Consider the following 24,644-nt stretch of genomic DNA (forward strand, 5'->3'; position numbering starts at 1 on the left):
TTTAACGCAGAGATGAGCAACATGTGGTCTTCCAGATGTTGAGATGTGGTTCCCACCAACTCTAAGCAACATGACTGACAGTGAAGAATTATCATCCAATCTGTGTTAAGTCCATGAATTTGTTACATTACAACCAGGGGTGGGATTCTACAGGTTCGCACCTATTCGCTAGAATCGGTTGTTAACATTCTAAGCAGTTCGGAGAACCGTATGTTAGAAGAAATTACTGGCCTAATCCTGTACGGAAGGCAGGAAGGTAACATTCTGGTGTTGCTTACAGAAACTGCCTCTCCGTTAACCCTTATTACATTCTTGGCAGGACTAGACTTCCTGTCTCAGGAACTTCTCTGGAGTTTTTTTCCCCTCTTTTGCTAGTACTTTGCTTGTGTGGAGTGACCATTCAAAGTTACAATGGCACTGAAAAAAGTGACTTATGACCATTTTTCACACTTATGACTGTTGCAGCATCCCCACAGTCATGAGAGGCCAGGTGAGGAGATGCGTGCCTTGATGTGAATGATATTGAGTTAGCCATGCCCATCAACTAAGCCAGGCCCACAGAACCGGCTGTTAAAAAAATTGAATCCCACCCGTGATTACAACCCGCATTCAAACACCAACTTGCAGGTCCACTTTCTGTCCAGTTAATAGGAAGAGGTACAATTATTGTTTAGTTATAACAATCTTCTACTGGGACTGGGACTAGACTTCAACAACTGCAAAGCTGAATTGTCAATTTTCTCCCCCTCTCCTTCCCTTTCACCATTTTCTTTTGAAAACCACCAATAAATGCATTTCTTTCAAAACAACCCATGTAGATTTTTTTAAATTATGTTTTCTTTCTGTCTTCAAGGATTCCATGAACTTCAAATTAAGTCACAAAGATTGCCCAATAATGCTGAAAAAAATTATACATTTTAATAGGTCACTTAGGTGGCTGCCTAAAAAAGCAGGAAAAAAACATTTGGGGGATACTGGAATCCCTTCCCCAACAGTTCAATTAACAGAAGTAGACCAATCTCAATGTTTATCTCATCTTCCCCTTCAGTGTTGCTCTTATCCCTATGTCTGCAAGGCAAGCTAACATATACCGCAGTCCCTGAGGATGCCTGGCTATAGAATTTGTTCTGTCACACTTCAAGGCTTTGAAACTGATTAACACTTGTGGGATTGTGTGGGCCGTAAAAATGCATAACTCGACAAAAGCAAGAAAATGACAAACAGGAGAAAAGAGAATCTAAAATTATTATTTTTTCTTCAGTCCTCCAACATTGTCATAATTTAATTACTTTTTTGGCTGGTTCAGTTTGGATTCTATAGACCAGCTATAGAAACCTGTACATTGTTTTCTACTCAGATTCATGTGCTAAGAGCTTCAATAACAATATTAGTAGCTCAAAGAATTAGGAACCCTCTAAAGGCTGAATCCCTCCAGATATCTGCAAAATCCAATTTTTAATTGCCTTCTAAAGTATAGCAAATATCTTTCTTTTTTTCAGAAAGCTATGGAATAGTAAGAGATGAAGCTTTATATATGTATTGCTCTTAATCTTAGGTTAAGGCATTTTTATAATTTATTGGTATGTTTATTTTTTAAAACTACTTCAGATCTACAGTACATTTTTAGTCCAAGGCAGACAGGAAATATACTCCCTAAGTAAGCAATTGGCTCACTTTCCAGATAATGGGTACCACCTCCAGCCTGTAATATTTCTGCCCCCACACATTTCAAACAGCACCCTCCTATGTTCACATCAAAACAGCCTAATAGTACATTGCAGTAATGTGCGCTTATATTACTTCTCAGAAATTGTCAGGAAAAAAAATAAGCTGCATATTGAGTTTATATTGCCTATAAACTGCCGTCAAAAGACAGTAAAATGACTAACACAAAAGGAGCCACAGTAAGTAGCATTTTCCTCCTTAGTACTTAATGTCAATTTATTTTCCTACAATTCCATGGTTAATTTGTGCATTGATGCTCAACCAATCCCCTCAATGGCAACCGGTGTTCAAGACTGCTTGCATTACTGACAAATGCATTAAAAATACTATTTTCTACACTGAGAAAGAACGGTCTGGTGGCTGTTACTAACCAGCCAACTTGCAGAAAAAATGGCAAAATATACTAATTACAACCAACATACGCAAATACACATAGAAATAACTGATAAAACAGAGAGCTCTCTGTTCTTATACTGAGGCAAAAGATCAAACACTAGGACAAACATCGAATTCTCATACATTCTCAATTATCAGTCGGTTAGCACCCCCTGATCTGAACATTCCATCAACTTCTGTGATACAGTGTTTTTAAAAATGTTTCTGCTCATGTACAAAATTTATTATTGAAGGATTGAATGGTTTGTTAGCCTTGAGAAAGTTCTGGTATTTTTCTTCCCTTTGGAATTTGCAAGTCTAGCTATTTGGGGATAGCTCAGTACTTTTCCAGAAGTAAATCTTCTATAATAAGATGTCTACTTCGTAGTCAGATCAGAAAAATGGAGCATTTTTCTGAACAGAAACCAGAACAATCTATTCCAGAATTGTAAATTTTGAATGTCCTTGACTATTTTCAACATCCCACTTGGGTAGCACAAAAGAGGACTGGACTATTCAGGTAATTAAGTGGCATGAAAATGACAAAATTATTAAAATACCACACACTTCCACAATTATTTTCCCAAGTTCTGACAGCAAAAGCAGTCTATTATAGCTCAAGTAAGATGCAAAACTCTACCTATAATCAACTATCAACTCAGGACAGGCAGTATTTTCAGTTTCTTCCATTTATCCCTGAATGAAAAAGCAGCACAAACAGACTAAATCATTGCATGTGAGAAGACATGGAAGAGAGGTGGCTGGATGGAAGCCTAGATGAGTAGATGCCTCTCCTTCCACTATTTCTCAAAGTTGGCAGCTGTGTGGACTTCCAATTCCCAGAATTCCCAGCTAGTATGCTGGAAATTGAAGTCAAACAACTTAAAGCTGCCAAGTTTGAGAAACACTGCTCTAGCTCATGCTATCCCAAGATGAGTTTGACATGCTCAGGCCTGCCAAGAAGAATGCTATTCTAGAACTTTAGCAGTTGCTAGGAATAGAACATCTCTTGGATGTCTAACCTGCTCCTCTGATGTGGTATTCTTGACTGAGGGCTCCTTCCACCACCTGGATGGTTTTAGCTGCTGCATGACTACGGATCATATATTAGGGAATGTCTCTTGTGTTAACAGGTCTGTCACAAAGAAAATGACTCAAGCAGAGAAACTCCTTCAGCCATGAGTCTGTTTTCTCATTAGTAAGGAGCTACACAGTTGCATGCTTGTCATGTCACACACGGCTATGAATTTCTGAAACTGCTGCTTGAACAGCAGGTAAGCGGAATTCCACCAGCTGGGAACTTGGCCTGCAATTGATTTAACATCCTCCTTTCTTGATGGAAATGCCAAGAAAGCTTATAACACTTCTGTGTATTATACGGCCCCTTCCAGACCAGCACAGTCAGGTGTTCTTAGTGCACAATGCAATTGATACTGATCAGTCTCTCTTTTACAAGCTGGGACATATTTCAGAATCAACCAGGAAGAGGTTCATCACAATGCACAGAAGCACAATCTCAGAACTCATATGCAACTCAATAAAGCAACTGTATATTTTCCAGAGATGATTGGGTTGCTGTGGGAGGCTTCTACTACAGCAGTACAACCATGAAAACAGATATGGATGCTTTAGTGAACTGCAGACAGAAGTAGCCGTCACATTTTCATGCATTTTGAAGCATCTCTGACCAATCAAAAATGCTCTGTCCACATTGATGATTATAATACTATGCTTGAATTTGGCTCCCAGTCAATTCTTTCCTATAAGCAACAAAGGACCATGCTCACCTTGACTTCCGTGAGTCAGGTCCAGCACCTTAAAGTGAATCAAGATAAGAGATACTGATGGTTGTAGTGGCTGATATCGCAATGAATGTGAAGAGAGGAAGAAGCAAAATGTGTTACTTCCATCCTGACTGGACTAAATGTCTGCAGTAAACATTAGCACCAAGGTTACTCAGTAATACTGGAAGACGGTGAATAAAGAGAGCTGATGGAAGTACCAAGGGTGGCCACCTAACTGACCCCATGAAGTCTCCAGATATTCTCCTTCACTGGAAGGCAGAGATTGGTTTGCCCACCAGCTGGTTTGAGAATGGAACGGAGTGAAACGGAGCGAAACGGAGCGGAACGGAGCAGAACAATTAGCCGAGTGTGATTGGACACACAAGGAATTTGTCTCTAGTGCATAAGCTCTCAGTGTGCATAAGCTCACATGCAAGCAACATAAATCATGATCATAATCATAAAATACAATAATCACAAATCATGATACAACAGGGATAGTCATAGGATACTAAAAAAGCAATCAACTTAAATCATAATAGTATACCAAATAAAAACAATTAACATAAATCGTAAGGTACAAACAACAAAGTTAGAGTCATAAGATGCTAAATGAATAGATAGCAGGAAAGATGAGAAGGATAATAGTAATAAAGCCCTACTATGTGGAACCTAACCTGAGCTCTCCTAAACTGGTTTCTGATTCAAGTTTGGGGAATCATCTCCCATCATCAGATTAAGGAAGACTCAAATGCTGGTCCAGATAACTTCCCTATAGAAACTGAGATGAGAAACCATCTTACCTTTACTTCTGAAAGCAAACTAAGAATTAGTCTGCCCCCCCCTACAAGCAAAGATAATTGTTTCTAACTCTGAAATGGCGGGTGTGACATTGGAAAAGGAAAATTGAAGAGAGATCCTAGGTTTTATTCCTTCCTTTGCAATTTAGTTGCTCAAAATGCCTTCTGGTCTGTCCTTTTAACTAGCTTCATTTTAAAAAAGCACTGTTCTGGCTGGTACCTTATAAAATCAGAAAGGGTTCAAACCATTCCATGCCACTTTGGACCCGCCCAGTGGCCTCACTCAGCCAAATAACAGGTTCTGTGACAGGTAACTCAAGCAAGAAAAAAGAAGAAAATCCGTCTCTTTCTTTTCAGTTGTTTTCCTTTGTCAAGCTTTCTTTCACCATTTCATCAGGTCTTCGTCAAGTCTTGAACTGAGGCCTGTTTCAACTTCACAGTATAGTCCCAGGACTTGGCAGGAATGCCACCAGGTAGACAATGGGATTTTGTGCTTAGAATGTTGCCTGTTGTTCCTCAAACAAGTTCTGCATTCATAACTGACAATTTACTGCTTTGGATGGAGAGGCAGATTAAAATATGGCATGGATGGATGAAATCACGATTTTATTTCCCATCTTGCATGAAAGGAGCCCCACATAGTTTTTGTTATTTGTTCCTCATCTGATCCCCAATCCTGTTCTCTTATTTTATTTATTCCTCACATTTATAAAGCTGTCTGCCTGACAAGTGAAACTCTGGGCAGTGTACAATTAAGGAAATAATAAAAAATAAACACTTTGAACATTCCACAATAAGAACATCAATATTATTTTTAAAAACACTAGAAGAAAAAATATTTGGTGTTAACAATGTAGCCATCCCATTAAATCATCATTAAGACCCCCAAGCCTGTTGACATAACTATATTTGTAGGACTTCTGGAAGGCTACCAAGGATGGGGCCAATTTTAGCTTGGTGAGATGATGTTCCACAGGGTGGGCACCACAGAAGAAAAGATCTGTCTCATGAATCCTGTCAGGTGTAACTCTTTGACAGGGCATACCTCTTTTGCTTCACCTGATAAGATGGGCAGACATAATGAACAAGATGGAGTCCTGCTACTGTATATTAATAACGCCTGGAGACACTTTAGATAGGCATATCTTAATCTTGTCCCTCTTTAGCCCATTCTCATTTAACTGTTTTATGGAAAATATTACAGTAACCTGCCTGATGCAGGTAAAGCTGGAAATAAAAAATATGATCAGCAATACTTCAGGTTCTCTTGTCAACTCTTGGGATGGTGGTAGAAGACAAACCTTGTACTGCATCTTAATTCCAAGATGGGAGTTCAAGTCATCAGGACCAGATGGATGACACCCCTAAGTTCTGAAGGAACTGGCAGCTATGATCTCAGAATCAAAAACGGATCATGACAGACAAATCTTATTGCAAAAAACCTAGAACGGAGGGGAAATTTTCTGACAACTATAACAATTTATCAGTGGAACAACTTGCTTCCAGAAGTTGTGGGTGCACCAACACGAGAAGTTTTTAAGAGGAGATTGGACAACCATTTGTCTGAAATGGAACAGGGCTTCCTGCCTAAGCAGGGAGTTGGACTAGAAAACCTCCAAGGTCCCTTCCAACTCTGATATTCTATATTCTGTATTCTATTCTCTCCCCACCACCTGTCTTCCCCCTTCTATTATACAGCATGAGGATTTAGGTTTTATTGTTTTATTGTTATTCAACAATCTGGGGGAGAGTAGCAATAAAAGGGAAATTCTAACGTCTTTATTTTGCTTACTGAAAGGACTATATATAACGCAGAGCTGGGAGGGATTTTTTTTTTTTATCCTTGTAGCACATGGCTCTCCCCACTCTCTCTCTCTCTCACACACACATACACACAAATCATCTCTTTAATTACCACCTCCAGAAGATTCTCTCAATGAACTGTGTTGGATAACCAATTCCATTTTCTTCCACCTCCAATATGTGTCACCTCAACTGACATCTTAAGTGTATTTATTTTTATTCTCAAAGCTTCCCAGATCTTCTCAAGCAATTGTGGACTTTGTTTTTTTAAATATGTTTTTCTTTTAGTTTACAAACTTTGATTATTGGGCAGGGGGGAATTTTCCACTGATTATGCAGAAACCACTAGAACTGTGCAGTGCTTTAGATACGGCTCCTAAAAATTCCTTCTGAGCACATGTGTATCTACCTCCCTGCAGCAGCCGCATGATCCTGGGGGGAAAAAACAGAGTGTAATGAAGGTGCCATATTTCCATTCCCACATACCCCAAACTATCTTTTCCGAAATAAATCCCAAACACTGCACAGTCTTAGAAAAAGAAAGGAAGAAGAGAAAAGCCTGTTTCTGAGAGGACATGTTCCCAAATCCATTATGTTCCCTTCTTTCTATGTCCATAACCTCCAATGCATTCTACCTTATATCTAAAATACACACAGGATTTCTTCTCTTTGTTCTTGTCATATTGTTCCTACTTCCCTGATTCACGTATTTTAGAGCTTGGGTCTTAAAACAAGGTCAGGCAACAACTGTTCCCTTCTTCCTCTTCTTAAATCTCAGTCTACAATTTCTCTCTCACACTCCCCCCGCCACACACACACGTATTTTCAGAGCTTGGGTCTTAAAACAAGGTCAGGCAACGACTGTTCCCTTCTTCCTCTTCTTATATCTCAGTCCACAATTTCTCTCTCACACTCCCCCGTCACACACACACACACACACACACACACACAGAGTCCAGTCAATGCGTCTCACATTGAGAAATGCAGGTATGAAATATAACAAGTTGCACCTTCATCCATCAGGAAAGTTCAAAGTCTGACAAATTACAAGCAGCTGTTAAAGAGCAATTCCTTTCTTCCTTTGACTTCAATGTCCATCACTCAGGAAATAAGCACACCTTACGAAAGAATTGTCATTCCAAAACAAACACACCTGAGCTTATTAGATCCCTGTATGGACTTTGCACAATTTGAAAGAGAGAACAGATGTTTGCTTGCACAAAGAAAACAATCTTCTATTGATATTTCTTACAACCACCTTTGTCTCTGACATGGCAGAAAGCCAGGGCCTCATGCTAGCTGCATGGAAAGCAGCTTGAACAAAATATCCCTATGGCTGATTCTCTATTCCCAGCCATGACCAATAGACTCTCCCATCTCTTCAGTTTTAATGAATTAAGCTTCCAAATCAGAGGAAGCCACATAGAACAGAATAGAATAACAGAGTTGGAAGGGATCTTGGAGGTCTTCTAGGCCAACCACCTACCTAGGCAGGAAACCCTACACCACTTCAAACAAATGGTTATCCAACATCTTCTTTAAAATTTCCAGTGTTGGAGCATTCACGGCTTCTGGAGACAAGTTGTTCCATTGATTAATTGTTCTAACTGTCAGGAAATTTCCCCTTATTCTAAGTTGCTTCTCTCCTTGATTAGTTTTTATCCATTGCTTCTTGTGCTGCCCTCAAGGTGCTTTGGAGAGCTCTCTCTCATTCTGGCACAGCAGACTACCTATCCAAGGGTAACCCTGGGACATAAAAGTTTCTAGGACTTGTTCAATAAAGAAAACCATAATATTTAGGAATGGAAAAACTGGAAAGCTAGGGTTTTTTTTTCCATAGTCAGCTTTTCAAAATATATGCTTATGCTTATTTAACTAAGTGTTACTGAAGCTACTAAGTGCTTCAGTCTTGATTCTGGGCAACTATAGAGATTTTCACTGATCCGTTTCTAACCTGGTTATTCAGGTGTTTCATTGATGCACCCACTGCAACTGAGCCATCCACCTTGCTGCTGAATGTTCTCTTCTCTTTCTCTCCACCTTTCTTTATATTAGAGTTAAGTCTTCCTAAAATACTACAGAAAGAATATCCAAAAACAAATCCAAATATTTTAGGTCTTTAGAAACACATATATCTCCTATCTATGAGTTGTCAAGTCCTGTTCTATTCAATACATTCCATTTTTCATCAGAATACAAAACACAAGCTGCTGCTTGTAGTACTTTCACAATCCAAATATAGAATTATCCCCAGAATACTGGATTGCAAAGCCTTTTTATGTGCAGTAATGTCCATATTATTTACAGGTCTTGATATATCCACTCCTGATTTAATGATACTATTGTCTTTGGCAGATTAGTACCAAATTGGTTTTTGAGTTAATTTCTGAATGGGAAGTTCTTTTATATACCTAAATTAAAAATAATTGCATTTGAAATTGTAACATTCACTGATCTTTGTCCAAGAACAGTTTCCTATTTCATAGGTAAATATGGACTTTGATACATGTAATTATCTCTACTATTGCAGCTTTCAGAAATCAAATCAATAGGCAAAATAATGACGAGATCTCTAGGGTTTCATCTCCTATGGATATTTTTAAATAACATAGTCACCTAGTAAAGGTGATTCTGAGATGTGTTTCTATTTCATGTCAGACTGAATTGACACACATACTGACATCTGCAAAATATCTGCTTATTTCTCTGTCACTTTCAAAGGATAATTTTTAAATAAAAAATACAGAACATGGATCATTGGTGTGGAACAGGGTAGGTTAACATTTCTTACTGCTTTTTCTCTCTCGCAAATGGAACTAAATGACAAAAAATAAGCAGCTCCCCAGTCTAGTCTGAGTAAGCAACTGAACATATAGATCAGTATAACATCAGGTTTTTTTGCCAACCTTCCTGGATGAGGTGGCTGTTGAATCAAAAGGAATATTAATTGCTTAACAGTAAATAAATCAATACAACTAAAGTAAATGGAAAATACAAATTTAAAAAAATCAAAACACTTGGACTCCAATGGAATCCAATCTGGGGCACAGATGGATAATGTAGAACTTGAGGTACAAGATGTGCTGTCAATGATCCACTGGATTCCAATTAGAATTTCAAAAATCTGCCAATAATTTTTTAAAGATATAACCAGAAAAACACAAAATATTAGTTTAATACTGAAGATAGGCAATAAAAATAAACTCTATTTTTCACACTGTATTGGGATTCTTAGTATTGTTTATTTAAAAAGCCCAGCAATTAATTAAAAATGTTTGCAAACAGGCATATTTACAAGGAATCATTCTAAAAATATTGTACATAGACTTCACCACATCCAATTTAACTGTTTGATTTAAAATGAATTTGGGGACATACGTACTCTTTTAACGCTGCATTGATATGGCAAAATACGGTTATTGCTAATCCCCTGTAAATCAAACTGCAACTCAACAGTGCAGCCTTTCCCATCTTGCAGAGATGTTTTTGACTGCAGTTCCAGCTCACCTGCAAATTACATGATTGACTAATCACCATGTTTGAGATGTTTGCCACAGAATGTTATCAGCTATGCATGCCTGTCACTGACTTAAGACACTTTTTCCAACATTGCTAGCTATTTTCACCTAAAACCAAACTCTTTTACTACTCTGCAATTACAACGGCCACAATTCCCTTCTCATTCTTCTGTTTCTTGTTTCCTCTGGGGTAAATCTGTTAATTTTCCCTACCACCCCATATTAAATTATGGAGGAAGGAAGAATGCACGCCACCTTTCTTGAATTTTAGCTCCCCTGTAGGTTTGAAGTGAGCTTAAGACATGATCTTTTGATAGATGAAAGGATTGTTGTTGCTTGTTCCTGCAAAAGAACCTGTGACTGGCATTGGTGTTCTTCTAATTAGCAGAAAGTAGAATAAAATGATGGCTGTGCACAAGCACTAAATATAGTGCTGTATTACGAAGCATGTCATCCCTCCATGGCTCAGATCCTCTCATAATATTGATCTATTATTAAAAGTATTTTTAATCTGCCCTTCATCGTAGGATATCAGTTCATCAGACAAAAGTCACAACAGGCAAAACAAACTACCCAATAAAGTCATGAAACGCTACAATAAGAAATCAAAAGCATGTCTCCTCCCTATTCCAGCAACATTTGGAAGTCTCCTTCTTGTTTGTCCAGCCAGTTTTTATTTATTTTTAATGTTGGCAGATGGAATATTGGAACAGCTTATAGGCTATTCATCACTAACAGATACTGGGGGGAGAGGCTTTATCGATTTGCTCTCAGATGGTTTCTCTTCACATTTATAATGAATTATCTATAAATAGTTGTAAGTAATTAAAGGTTCCCACTGCCCATGTGGCAATGTTAAGAAATTCTTCATCATTTATCCTTTCAACATGCTGAACAACAAATGATAAAAGCAGGCTACACATACAAATAGAAGTTGGTTAAAGACAAGGGAACTTTGGAAGGTGGACAGCGGCACCATCAATGTGTGCTTTGCACATTGATGCTATGGCGTCATTTTATTGTTAAAATAATTTTACCCACCAGTTAAGTAGAAAAACTTTAAGATGCAAAGTGCTGTTAATAGTACCCACAGAATAGTTCCCAAAACATAGGAGAACAAAGGAGAACAATTCCAAATCAAAAGAGGAGCTCGGAAAGAATTGATGCAGAAACATATAACTAGTGGTAACAGCATAGCAACCCCAGAATCCCTCCCAGTGTTACCAACCTGTAATTTTTAATGAGCCTGAAGAAATACATTGGGAACATTTATTTAAATCATATTTGATTCAAATCATTTTTGTTCAGCTCCATCCAAATTTTGGATTGTAAGGTCACATCAGTCAAAAGCAAGAACAACCTTAGACATGAAAAAAAAGTAGGCCTTTGGATCAATGTATTGTTAAGTGAATAATTAATTCACATTTTTAGATCAATAAACAACCTGATATTCTTCAGAGTTCTAGACTATAGCAACCATATGTGGTCACACTGATGGGAACTGAAATCCAAACCATACATTTAACATTAGATGTCACAGACTCTGTCATAAAGGGGAATAAGGATGTTCCTGGGAAAGAATAAGAAACTGGCAAATGCCCAGAACTTGGACCTAACTCAGAAGGCCAGGAAATTATGATGTCTATGAGCGCAGGTCCTTCAATGCAAAAGTCAAAGATGCCACTAAACCATATTTAAATCTGTGGGAGAGCAGCATCACCAAATCCATTATTTGATTATAATATTATTATCAAATTAATAAAAATTAAATAAAATAGAAAATAAATAGATGGGGTTTATGCATTGCAGCAAGAAGTCCTTCAGATTAAAAGTTCACTTGGAAGTTGGTAATGCTTCCAAGGCCTCCAAGGTCCCTTCTCCGTTATTCTGAATTCTGGATAGAGTTGATCACAAGTGTTCACAAAAAATGAAATGTGCATAATAATGCAACACAAACCACCATAATCTATGTATGTGTACCCACTACCAGGAATTCAGATATAAAAGGCCAGGGCATGTGTTGTGACATAGTAATGCACATTTTATCATTTTCACGTCATCACAGTTTGTACCAGTTGCCTGTGGAGTTGGTGTAATGCAACTATGTGGTGGGTTTGCTGCCTCTGAAATAAATCTCACCATTGGAATGTAATTGAGTTCTGGAATCAAGGCAGCTTTGCTTTGTAAACTCCTTTCACTGGCTATTTCAATCCTTATCTGCCAGTTCAAATCAAAACTCTTGGTTTTAGTTGTTTTGCAGCCTGATTTAATTTTTTATGGAACCCTGGAACTAATCACTAACGATGCTCCTGTGTAATAAACCATGTCTCCAGGCCATCTGCTGTTTGCTTGTTTGAATACAAAAAATATTTATGCTTAGCAAGTTCAATCTCTGCCCATACAAAGAACCTCCTCTCTGGGTCAGGAGGCATATACAGAACCCATTCTTTAGATTTTGTCCTGAATGCCGAGTCTTTCTATTCAAGGGAACTGTTCCCTAATTTTTTCCATCTATGCAAAGAAGTTCTCCAATTTTAGGAAACATTTAAACAATTACAAATATGCCAAGCTATATATTACAAAATTAAAAACAAAACAAAACCAAGAGCTTTGGTTGAAATTATAATTACACTCATGAATTCCACAAAAACTATTTCTTCAATAGATATGCATGAAATTGCCTTGTGAAATACTGTCTGATAGTTCAATTAAAGGTATCATCTTGCACACTTTGAAAAATTGTGGTGGCATGGTGGTTACAATGCAGTATTGCAGGCTAATTGTGCTGACTGCCAGCAGAATTCACACCGGCTCAAGATTGGCCCAGACTCCCATCCTTCCAAGTTCGGTAAAATCAGGCTCAGACTGTTGGGGGAAATATGCTGATTCTGTAAACTGCTTACTTACCTTGCTGGCTTTGAAGATCAGCCGGGGGTGGAGGACGGTTCTGTGTAAGCAGTCAGCAAGCATGTGTGCAGCTCCATTTGCATAAGTGGTGGGCAAGCACGCCTGCTGCTTGCACAACTAGAGTGCATGCATTTGCACTCGCCCGCTGCTTATACAAGTGGGGATGCACATGCATACCACCCACTTCTGGGGCCTGGTTCAAAACGGCTCATGGCCTGGTAGTGGGCCATGGCCTGGCAGTTGGGGACCCCGGCTTAGATAGGGCTGTGAAGCACCATGAAGCGGTATATAAGTCTAAGTGCTATTGCTATAACACTGCAGGAACACTTGATAAGAAACTGGACATTATTCTTGGTGAACACGGATGTGTTAGACCAGAGGTGTCAAACTCCAGGCTCGTGGGCCAGATCTGGCCCATGGAGTGTTTAAATCTGGCTCATGGAAATTCCAGGACTGGAAATAGCAAAGGACCGGCCCGCAGTGCCTCTAACAACCAAAAAAGGGGGACATGGTCCCTGCAGGGCCCGTTTAGGCCTAGACGGCCTTCTGAAGCACTTTGCTGACCAAAATGGGGGGCAGGGGGCACGGCCCCTGCACAGCCTGTTTTGGCCAGCAAAGTGCTTCAGGAGGCCGTCTAGGCCATCTGCCCCCTCCCCCCCTGGCCAGCCCATAGAGAACTACAATGCTGATCCAGCCCACATAGAAATCCAGTCTGACACCCTTGTGTTAGACCTACATTTTTATAACTCTGAGCCTTTATCTCCTTTCCACCACACCCAACCTCAACCAAATGTATCGTATTTACAAAATAGTTAACACATGCTTATACACATATTGAAAAAATAAATACAACCCTTCCCCCAAAACAAACACATCCTAGATGTGCAGTTCTCCAGACTTGTAAGTATGAAGTTTTGGGTGGAATAGAAGAAGAATAAAGAAACTAGTTTACAGGCTCTATCCTGAGCAGCTACATCTTAAAAAGAAGCATTCAAGAACCACTTCTGCAAGATCAGGCAATATACTTAAACCTTGTGAGATTATTTACAACAACCTTCTTCAAACCACTGCTATACTGTTTTGCAAACATACAATAACACAGCTATTTTTCTGGCTTTACCACCTCATAATATTTCAAGAATTTCTGAATTATCAGAATAATGTTTGGCAGGTTCATGTAAAATACAGAATAAGTGAGTCCAATAAGAAATCAAAAGCTTTGTTCTAGAACCACTACAATTCGCTCCAGGACGCTAAGAATTACAGCTTGGTTCCTTTTTATGGCAGACTTGATAGATTTTAATGCTAAGTAATAATGCCTGAATTTGATCACTTCTGGCTTAAAAATTTTAGCTGCTATACCAATAGATTTATATTAATGATTTTGTTTCTAACTCTTAGAAATATTCACTATCCAAAGTACTTTGTAATTTAATTTTCACTTGATGCACATTAGCTTAAAAATATACAATAATTATTCAAGGCCATTTCCGAGACATGATCTATCTAGTTACCAACCTAACTATTCAATTAGATGTTGATAATAGCCCTCATAAGCACATGAAAATTCACTTTTAACTCCGCATCTAGTCTATGCCTAGACAAAACAAATCTGGTACTTACAATTAAAAGTCACAATACAGAAAAATCTGTTTTCAGGAAAACATAGAAATGGTGAATCACATGGGAAAATTACTGCCTTTGTTCCAAATCCAATATATATATTTTTTGTAATGAAACAAGCTTTCCTGTAGCATAGACAAGGCTTGCAACTGATGTTTTCAGCCCTTCCTTCCACTTTCTTTGGGATTTAATTAAACCAACCTAATATATGATAAAGAAAAATAAACTTTATTTTAATAATGTAATTCATAGTACATGATATTGGAAGCTCAATTTTCAAAAATATGTTCAATGTTCTTAGTAGATCATAAGATTTTGACTAGGACAAATAGATTTTATGTATTAGCTTCCAAGAAATTAAGAGATATTTAAATCTGGAACACAATTTAAAATGAATTAAGGAAAATATACAACTTAACACGATCTTTAATTAAAGCAGCTATCTAAGAGACAACCTGAATCCTGAAGCAAAGATTTCTGTTTCTTTTTCTTTGGACTTCCAGCAGCTTGACTTAATTGCAAGCATTTATCAGAGCTGCCGAGGAGCTACAATATATCATTTTAGCAGTAAAAAGTTACAATTCTATATATCTAATGCAATTAATATTCACATGTCTATTTCACATAAATTTATATATCCTTTTAAAAACTACTGTATTTTGTACAAATGAGTCCCATATTTTTTTAATCTATATTCTTTTCTTTTTTCATTTTTCCCATTTCTTTTTTACCACTGTTTTAAAAACAATAAAAGAATAAAAAAATTAAAAAGTTCAGGAGCTGGTACATTACACTCATTTTTCCAGCTCAAGCACAAAAACATCTAGGTCAATGTCCCCAGAGTACTTACTCTCTTCGCATTTTAAAAAACAATCCTTGTTCAAGTAAGGAAGAGGATGGGGGAGTTGCTCGAATTTCCATACTTGGGAGTAGTTATTCAAACTCAGATACAGTGTGGTAGTTAGACTGGCAGTGAAGCTGCAGTATTGACAATGAGGCTGGTTATTCAAAACACTAGTTTTAAAAATAGTCTAGGGAGAAAAAGCTGGTTTAAAAAACCCCAACAACTTACATCTCCTGAAAGTTCTCATGAGAAAGAATATCATGGTAACACTTACAAAAGGGATGTCAAACTCACGGCCTGTGGGCCGGATGCGTCATGTGCTGGCCACGCCCACCCATTTTAGCAAAGAGGAAAAAAGTCACGATACGTCACGTGGCGACAAGTTTGACACCCTGACTTAGAACATTAGACAGAGAAAATGAACTGGGATAATTTATAAGTGCTATTGTTCCATTATTTGGTCAACCTTTCTTCTATATTCCACTATGAGTTATTGATTTCCTGGGCAACACATCTAGCAGTGTGATCATCCTCCCTGGAATATATTTAATCTTGAAATCACACTTCTGTAGAGAAAGACTCCATATACAAACATTTTGTGTTGGGTATACTTCAGCCCAGTGGTGGAATTCAATATTTTTACTACCAGTTCTGTGGGCATGGCTTGGTGGGCGTGGCAGGGGAAGGATACTGTAAAAATCTCCAGTCAGAGGTGGGATTTGCCGGTTCTCTGAACTACTCAAAATTTCTGCTACCAATTCTACAGAATTGGTCAGAACCTGCCGAATACCACTCTGCTTCAGCCATTTTAATGTCAGGTGGACAGTTCTGAGTTCAAAACAATGGCCCCATAGATTTGGGGAGCATTTAGCTTCTCAAGGGTGCAAACGATGGCATCGCATTCCTTTTCATATGCAAACCAATGTGATTTCCTCTCTCACATTTTATCATCTGGAGATTACCAGATGAAGAGCATGATTCACTTGCACTGCCTGCATTAACTCTGTCTCACTACTCCTTGCTGAGGCATCAGTGGCTAACACAGCAAAGTCTAGAACTCATAACATCAGACAACTGCTGAGCCAATTGCAACCTGGTACTCCTCAGTCCACACCAGGGCTGTCAAACTCACGGCCCGTGGGCCAGATGCATCATGCACTGGCCACGCCCACGCCCAGTTTAGCGAAGGGGGAAAAAGTCCCGATATGTCCCGTGACGCCACTGTGACCATGTGTGTTTGGCACCCCTGGACTATACCATCATATTATGGTGTAGCAGCCCTGTGAGTAACTTCCTTGGCATAAACTCCTACAGTAATTACGTAATCCCAAGAAAAACCTCATCTGCTTTTTCTTTTTTTAAATATATGTTTTATTAATACATTATCTTTTTATATCACATTAAAAATTCCATATCAATCTGAACAGCGTGTTGCCTGGAAAAAATAATTTTAAGTAGAAATACCATATTAATCAATATAAATCATAAGCATAACAAACATAATAATTGCAAAAAGGTAATACAATTAGTTTATCCATCTTACAAAATTTTCAATATAAAAGTTTTATTATCTTTTAGATCTTATTAAATTCTAATTTCTGATTCTTTCAGTTAACCATTGATAAAACAAGTCCCATGTCAGGAAATATTCTGTTTCTTCCTTTTATTTTAAATGTTAATCTATCCATCTCAGCACATTCTAATATTTTTTATAACACTTTCATCTGTAGGGATCTCTTCATTTTTCCATTGTTGTGCAAACATAATTCCTACTGCCACTATTACATGTAAAATTAAATATGTTTTCCCTTTGTCGTACTGTACTGTCCCATCTGCTTTATCTTGTTGGGGCAGAACATTCCTAGATAGCCTGTTCCTTCCCTATCAAAGGAGACATAACAAAATGACCCATCCAACTGTCTTGTGTCTCAATTGTGAACATCTTGATCTGCATAATGAACCTTGTATTCCTGATAAGTGGGGAAATCATTTCTAGTTGTTCCAGCTATGCCTTCAGGTGGGTGAAAAGATGGCCACATTATTTGAACATGCCACGACACAGTGATTTAGGGACAGCCAGTTCGGTGTGGTTAAGGCACCTGGCTAGAAACTGGGAGGCTGTGAGTTCTAGTACCATCTTAGGCACAAAGCCAGATGGGTGACCTTGAACCAGTCATGCCTTCTCGTTCATAGGAAAGAGTATAATGGCATCTTACCATTCTGAAATCTTGCCAAGAAAACTCTAGGAATCTCTCCAGGCAGTTGCCAGGAATCAAGGCTGATTTGAAGGCACCAAAAGAAGAAACTTGTTGAAATCCCTGAGCAGCTCAGGAAGCAGATTTAGGAAAGACCAAGCAGAAAAATGTTACTTGTATACATCACAAGTTGTGGTGCACGATGTAGGCTGTCTTCTTCGTACCACTTTCTGACAAATATCTTTGTCCATATCCTTTGGCCAACTCAAATGTATCTGGCTGTCCAAAGTTGCTCTAGCAGATCACCAGTGCAAGGCACAAGAGAGCTGTTCAGCTGTTTTCTTATTAAGCTTGCTATATTGGTCTACCACAAAATTGTCTTTCTTTGCCAGACATAGGTGGTAAAGATGACTGAGGAGGCTCATGCTACTGAAACCTTAGAATTTTCTGCCACCTAACTGATGTTGGGATCCTTGGTAGGTGGGCCTGTTCTCTGCTACCAGAGTTACTTGGCATTCCCCCTTCAGCCTGTATTTGAACTGTGTTCATCTACTCCAGCTGATCCCTTATGTCAGGATCAAGAAGTCCATTCTAAGCTAATTTTTGATGAGCCTTTTTGGTGGCTCTTCCGTATATATTCTATTCAGTCATTCCTAAACAGCATGGCATACAAATGATTCTTCACCATTGCAAAATTCCATTTTTTTTCACTGGGAAAAAAATGTTTAACAAAGGCTGTTTCTGCTTGAGCCTTGACAAAGTACTGAGCGTACACGATAGGCTGCAGCTCCAGTATCTCACATCCACTTGCCTTATGGGTGGACTGAGAAAATCTTTACCGCACAGTGGGTTTTTTTGGCCAATGATTTGAAGATACAACCTGGTTTACTTGGCCTTCACTTTGGCATCAGGTTTCCTCTCTTTTACAAATACCTTGAGGTGATCAAATTGATGCCATTTCCCATGGCCCCCAGAGAGCTGGAACCTGCTAGCTTCTGGGTATTCTCTCCAGTTGCCTCTGTGGTTGCAAGTAAAAGTCTCGATTATAGACCTGAACAGGTAGTTAGACCATAACTGTCAGTTCTCAGATTCTCTTGATTATATTGGCTCCTACACATTTGAACCAGTTTGTGGCCTTTTCACTCAGTGCTCAAAGAATAAGGCTCCTTCTGTTACAAATTCCCCAAATTCCTTCTAAAGCTTTCTGGTGAGGAGGGGTCGAGGGACTCTCCCGGTGCCTGAGAGAAGGTGTATATTGAAACTCAACTGCTGTCTATCATTTAGACTGGCAGAGAGGCTATAGACGAGTAATGCAAGCTACAGTAGTTACTCAAAAACTGCTGTCTCTTACAACATTTCCACATTTTCATTTAAGAGTCTTCAGGAAGGAAACTAAAGAAAACTCTTTGACACATTTGTAATGTGGACTATGGCATGAATCCTACTGACCAAAAAAAGAAAAGGCGGTTTTTTTTCTCGGTCCTTACTGTATGCAGAGTCAAGATGTGTTGGTGCTGGTGACCAATTGATTTGGCTGCCTTCAAAACAGTTGGACCAATTCATGGCGATCAAGGGCTATTAACTTTAATGGGGCTGCCTCTGAAGGCCATCTGCTTGGAGACTAATGGGCTTCTGTGGGCAGCTGGTTGGCCACTGTGAGACCAGATTGCAGCACAAGATGTGCTAGGGATTCATCTGGACAAGCAGGGCATCACTTATCTTCTTATCCCTAGGAAGGAACTTCACCATTATTTAGGTTGGAAAAAATACCAAGCACCTCTTCCAATTGTGGAGGTAATTATCTCCTGCATTGCAGAGACAGCCAAGTGGAAAGAGTACAAGCATGCTCAGATCCTCAACACAGAATCATGTTCCATACTTGCGCTACTAAACGGAGACATGCAACACTATGTGCCATGTTATCCTCAATAAATCCAAATAATCAACGCCCACTTACTCACAGGAAATGAAGCTAAGCAGGCCTTCCCCGAGGTCAGATAAAAGCCACAGAGCCTTCAAAGGACTCGCTGACACCAGCAGGGCAACGGCCACGTTGAAAAGCACTCAACTCGACGCACTCGCCAACCCACCACAAGCCTGGATTAAAATAGTTTTCCTTCCTCTTAAGAGGGCGGGGAGGGGCGGTTGAAAAGCGAAGAAAGTTTGCACTCGCACCGTTTCTTGGGGCAACACTGCGTGCCATTTTTTTGCAAGGCAGTCCGAGGTGAATCACCCGAGACGGTACCCTAAGGTTTCTATACCCATCTTTTTTTTTTCTCTTCGTGTCTATCTCTCAAAGCATACAAAGTTCGCTTTCTTTTTCTCTCTCCCTCCCGGCTAAAATAAGAAGCCATCCGTTTGCTTCCTCAAGGACCTGCCTATCATACATATTTTAAGGAACTCCTTAAAAAAAAACCCTTCCTAGATTGCAATCTCTCTGAAGTCTCTCTCTCTCTCTCTCACACACACACACACACACATACACCACGCACAACACAAAACGCAGACACACAAAACGCAAACGCGCGCGCCGCCGCGCTCCCTCCCTCCTCCCGAAAGACCGGCGGGCGAGCGAGCGAAAAAGAGTTGGAAGCGGGAAGGGCAAATTAGCTCCCCACACCCTTTGCACAGGTTTCCTTCCAGCCCCTCGCAACTATTTCGGCGACAGCCCAAAGGGCAATCTGGGGCTCGAACGCCTTGCCTCAAGAAGTCCCTTTTGCCGCCAAAAGGCGCCCCGGCCGGTCCCGAAAACGCCCGCGCTTTGCATCGTCTCCAACTTCGCCCCCTCCCCCGACCCCTATTTTCCCGCCCCCGACAAGTACTCCGGGTTGGACGCCTTTCCTTCGGCGCGCTCCCGCAGCCCTCGTCCTCGAGCGAGCGAGGAAGGCGACTGAAGGGGGTGAAAGAGAGAGAGAGGGAGGGAGAGAAAGAGAAAGCGAGCGGGAGGGTCCGCACGGTACCTTGTTCCCGCAGCCCGCCTCAGCGCCGGGAAGTTAGCCGGAGAAGATAGAGGGGTTGTCTGAAGCTCAGCCAAACGCAATCACACCCTCTGGCGATCCAGCCTCTACGCCACGCCTGACATCAGCACGAAGGAGTTCCCTCTCGCCTCAGCTCTGCAGTTAGATACCTTCAGCTTGCACCTCTCGAGGGTGGAGATGCGGCCGGTCCCGGAGACCGCAGGCGCTACTTTCAAGGAAAGGAAGGGGCCATCCCAAGGGTGGGATTTGAATTGAAATTAGCGCCAGGGTTTTAAACAAGCATGCCTCTAGCTTAAGTCAGAGCGAGGTTTGTGGGACGGCGGAGATGCCTGGACGCTCTCCCTGCGGATTGAGTAGTACTGGCTGTCTTCCCCACCCTCCCACCCCCGTTTCGTTTGCAGTCTTTTCCCATCCACACTTAACGCAGGTCGGTTGTTTAAAGGAGAAGTTTTCATAGGGATCGCAAGAACAAAAGAGAGAGGAGGAAATTACAGGTAACATTCTGAGGAAAGTAGCATCTCAACTTGGTGATTTTTCAAACTGTTATCTTTGGAGTCTTTTCTCCCAAAATGTGACTGGTGTTTCTTCTGCAGATAATTGTCAGAGTTGCCTCTTTAAAAACGAATTCATGAAACTATAGAACAATCAGCCTGTCATCAATACCTGGAAAGATCCTGGAAAAAAGAAGTCAAGCAATAAATCTGTGAACATCCAGAAGCAAGCAAAGTTATAACCAGAAGCAAGCAAAGTTATAACCATGGGTTTGTCCAAAACAGATCATGCCAGGCAAATCATATTTCATTCTTTGACAACGTGACTATACTTGGACTTCAGTAAAACATTTGACAAAGTACAGGACAACCTATTTCTTAGTAAGTTAGAAAAATGTGGGAGAGACAGCATTGCCACCAGATGGATTCATAACTAGCTGACCAACAGCACTCAATCTGTAGTCCTCAATGGAACCGCATCTACGTGGAGGGTAGAAAGCAGGGGTTTCCTCAAGGTTCTGTCTTGGCCCTTCATAAATTACTTATATGAGGGAACAGAAGGGGGACTCATCAAATTTGCAGATAACACCAAACTGGCAGGAATAGCCAACATCCCAGAAGGATCTTGATCTTGACAGACTTGAACATTGGGCCCTATCTAACAAAATAAAATGCAATGGTGAGAAAAGTAAGGTTTTATACTTGGGCAAGAAAAACCAAATGTACAGGAATAGAATAGGTGGAACCTATCTTAATAGCAGTACCTATGAGAGAAATCTTGGAGTCCTTTTGGACTATCAATTAACCATGAGCCAACAGGATGCTGCAGCTGTGAAAAAAAGCCAATGGATTCCTTATTTATTAGAGAGACAGAATCAAGATCACTTGAAATGTTAGCACCGCTTTATAATGCCTTGGTAAGACTACACTTGGAGTATTTCATCCTGTTTTGGTCACTACAATATTAAAAAGATGTTGAGACCCTGGAAAGAGTGCAGAGAAGAGCAACAAAGATGATTAGGGAGCTGGAGACGAAACATACCAAAAATAGTTGCAGGAATTCCGTAGGTCTAATCTAGGGAAAAGAAGGACTAGGGGTGACAGGATAGCAGTGTTCCAATATTCGATCGGCTGCTACAAAGAAGAGGGGATCAATCTATTCTCCAAAGCACCAGAAGGCAGGACAGGAAGCAATGGATGGAAATTAATCAAGGAGAGAAGCAACCTAGAATTAAAGAGAGATTTCCTGACAGTGAGAACAATTAATCAGTGGAACAGGTTGCCTACAGAAGTTATGGGTGCTCTATCACTGGATATTTTTAAGAAGGGGTTGGACAGCCATTTATCCTGCTTGTGCAGTTTGTTGGACTAGAAGATCTCCAAGGTCCCTTTCGACTCTTCTTATTCTGTTATTCTCTTACAGGCAGACGAGCAGCATATAGGTACTCCTCAACTTGCAGTCATTTGTTCAGTGACTATTTGAAGTTACAACGGTACTGAAAAAAGTAACTTATGACCATTTACAGATTAACAGAGTTGGGAGTGACCTTGTAGGTCATCTAGTCCAACCCCCCACTCAAGCAGACCCTACACCATTTCTGACAGATGGGAATCCAATCTCTTCTTGAAAGCCTCTGGTGATGAAGCTCCCACAACCTCTGGAGGCAACTTCTGTTCCATTGATTGATTGTTCTCACTGTCAAAAAATCCCTCCTTATTTCCAGGTTGAATCTCTCCTGGTTCAGTTTTCATCCATTATTCCTTCTCTGGCCTTCATTTTTATGACCATTGCAGCATGCCCATGATCACATGATCAAAATTCAGATGCTTGGCAACTGGCTTGTGTTTATGGCAGTTGCAGCATCCCAGGATCATGTGATCCCCTGTTGCAACCTGACAACCAACGTCAATCTGGAAGCCAGAATCATTTAACAACCATGTAAACCAACTTAACAACTACAGACATTCACCTAACAACTGTGGCAAGAAAGATTTAAAATGGGGCAAAATGCACTTAACAACTCCCTCACAGCATGGAAATTTGGGGCCTGCTTGTCATAAGTCAAGGACTACCTGTATAAATTAAACAAACAAACAATAAATAAATAAATGTACCAGACTCTAGAAGGTAGAGTTGGGAATTATTTTGCTAGAGCCAAATTGGTTTCCTGCTTGTTAGAAAAAAAATCAATTTTGAATATCCTTAATTAAATTATTCTGTTTCCAAAAGCTGGTTGAAAATACCTTGTCCTTAATATATAAATGAAAATATTTACCAAATCTCACCAGCAATTAAAAACAACTAGCCAACTATTATTATTAAACTCACTGAGATCATTTCCACATCAAACTATTAAGGTAAAGGTTCCCCTCGCACATATATGCTAGTCATTTCCCGACTGTAGGGGCAGTGCTCATCTCTGTTATAAGCTGAAGAGCCAGCGCTGCCCAAAGACGTCTCCGTGGTCATGTAGCCAGCATGACTAAATACCAAAGGTTCACAGAACCTTCCCACCAAAGTGGTCCCGATTTTTCTACTTGCATTTTTTACATGATTTCGAACTGCTAGGTTGGCAGAAGCTGGGGCAAGTAACAGGAGCTAACCCTGTTATGCAGCACTAGGGATGCCAACCTTTTGATCAACAAGCTCAGTGTCTTAGCTACTGAGCCACTGCGTCACTTGGCAAAGCATAACTATGTATGCTCTGCCTAAACCATGGGTATCCTGACCATATCATGTGATGTACTGTGATGTTTTTTGCCTTTGCAGATCCAGGTGGGCGTGGCCTGCACATGATGCATACAGGCTGCCAGTTTGACAGGCCTGGCCTAAACAGACTTGTAAAATACAACAATAATCCCCAACCTTTGCAGCTTGGGAGCCCGGCTGCAGGAGAAGAGTGGAACTGAAACACATAATCAACAGGCCAGCACCGGTGCACATGTGCAGCTCGATTTGCAAAAGCAGTGGGCCAGCAGGCAAGCACATGCATGTGCAGGTTGACTTGCATAAGTTGAGCTGTGCATGCCTGTGCATGCACACTGGCCTGTTGCTCATGCAAGTTGATCTGCACTTATGCACTGGCCCGCCATTCACATGGCCCAGTTCAAATAGACCATGGCTCAGTAATGGGCCACGACCCGGGCGTTAGGGACCCCATAATACTCTATACCAGGGGTGTCAAATTTGTGGCCCAAGGGCCGGATGCATCACATGCTGGCCCCGCCCCTGCCTGGTTTAGCGAAGGGGGAAAAAGTCCCGATACGTCACGTGATGACACCGTGATGACGCGAATTTGACACCCCTGCTCTACATAGTAGTCAAAATTAAGCCACTGAAAACAAAATGGCCAGTATTGGTGAAGAAAAAAGAACAAGCCAACTCTGGTTATCTGTTTTAAGCAAGTTAGGTGAAAGGGAGCTGTATCCTGAAAGAAGGCAGATTTGCAAGCTGGGATATTAGGCTAAGCCCTTCATGCTTAAACATTTCGTGGCACGTTTGTTTTATGAGCATTCATCTATCTACCACCCACGCAAAGACACACCATATCTGTTCAGGATGGTATAGTTTAAATAGCACATCATTTTAAAAACTCATTTT

General features: G+C 40.2%; 1 protein-coding gene across 1 annotated transcript in view; it reads right to left on the minus strand.

Moving 5' to 3' along the window:
* DGKA (diacylglycerol kinase alpha) overlaps positions 1–20,866 on the minus strand; it is an 82,972-nt gene extending 62,106 nt beyond the window's left edge. The window contains exon 1 of the mRNA XM_026711145.2: positions 20,535–20,866. The gene's annotated coding sequence lies outside the window, so the exon portion shown is untranslated. The remainder of the gene's footprint in view (positions 1–20,534) is intronic.
* Positions 20,867–24,644: the final 3,778 nt, after the last annotated feature.

Source organism: Pseudonaja textilis, chromosome 2, assembly GCF_049901715.1.
Source record: "Pseudonaja textilis isolate UNSWEBS1 chromosome 2, rPseTex1.2, whole genome shotgun sequence".
In the NCBI taxonomy this organism is placed as follows: domain Eukaryota; kingdom Metazoa; phylum Chordata; class Lepidosauria; order Squamata; family Elapidae; genus Pseudonaja; species Pseudonaja textilis.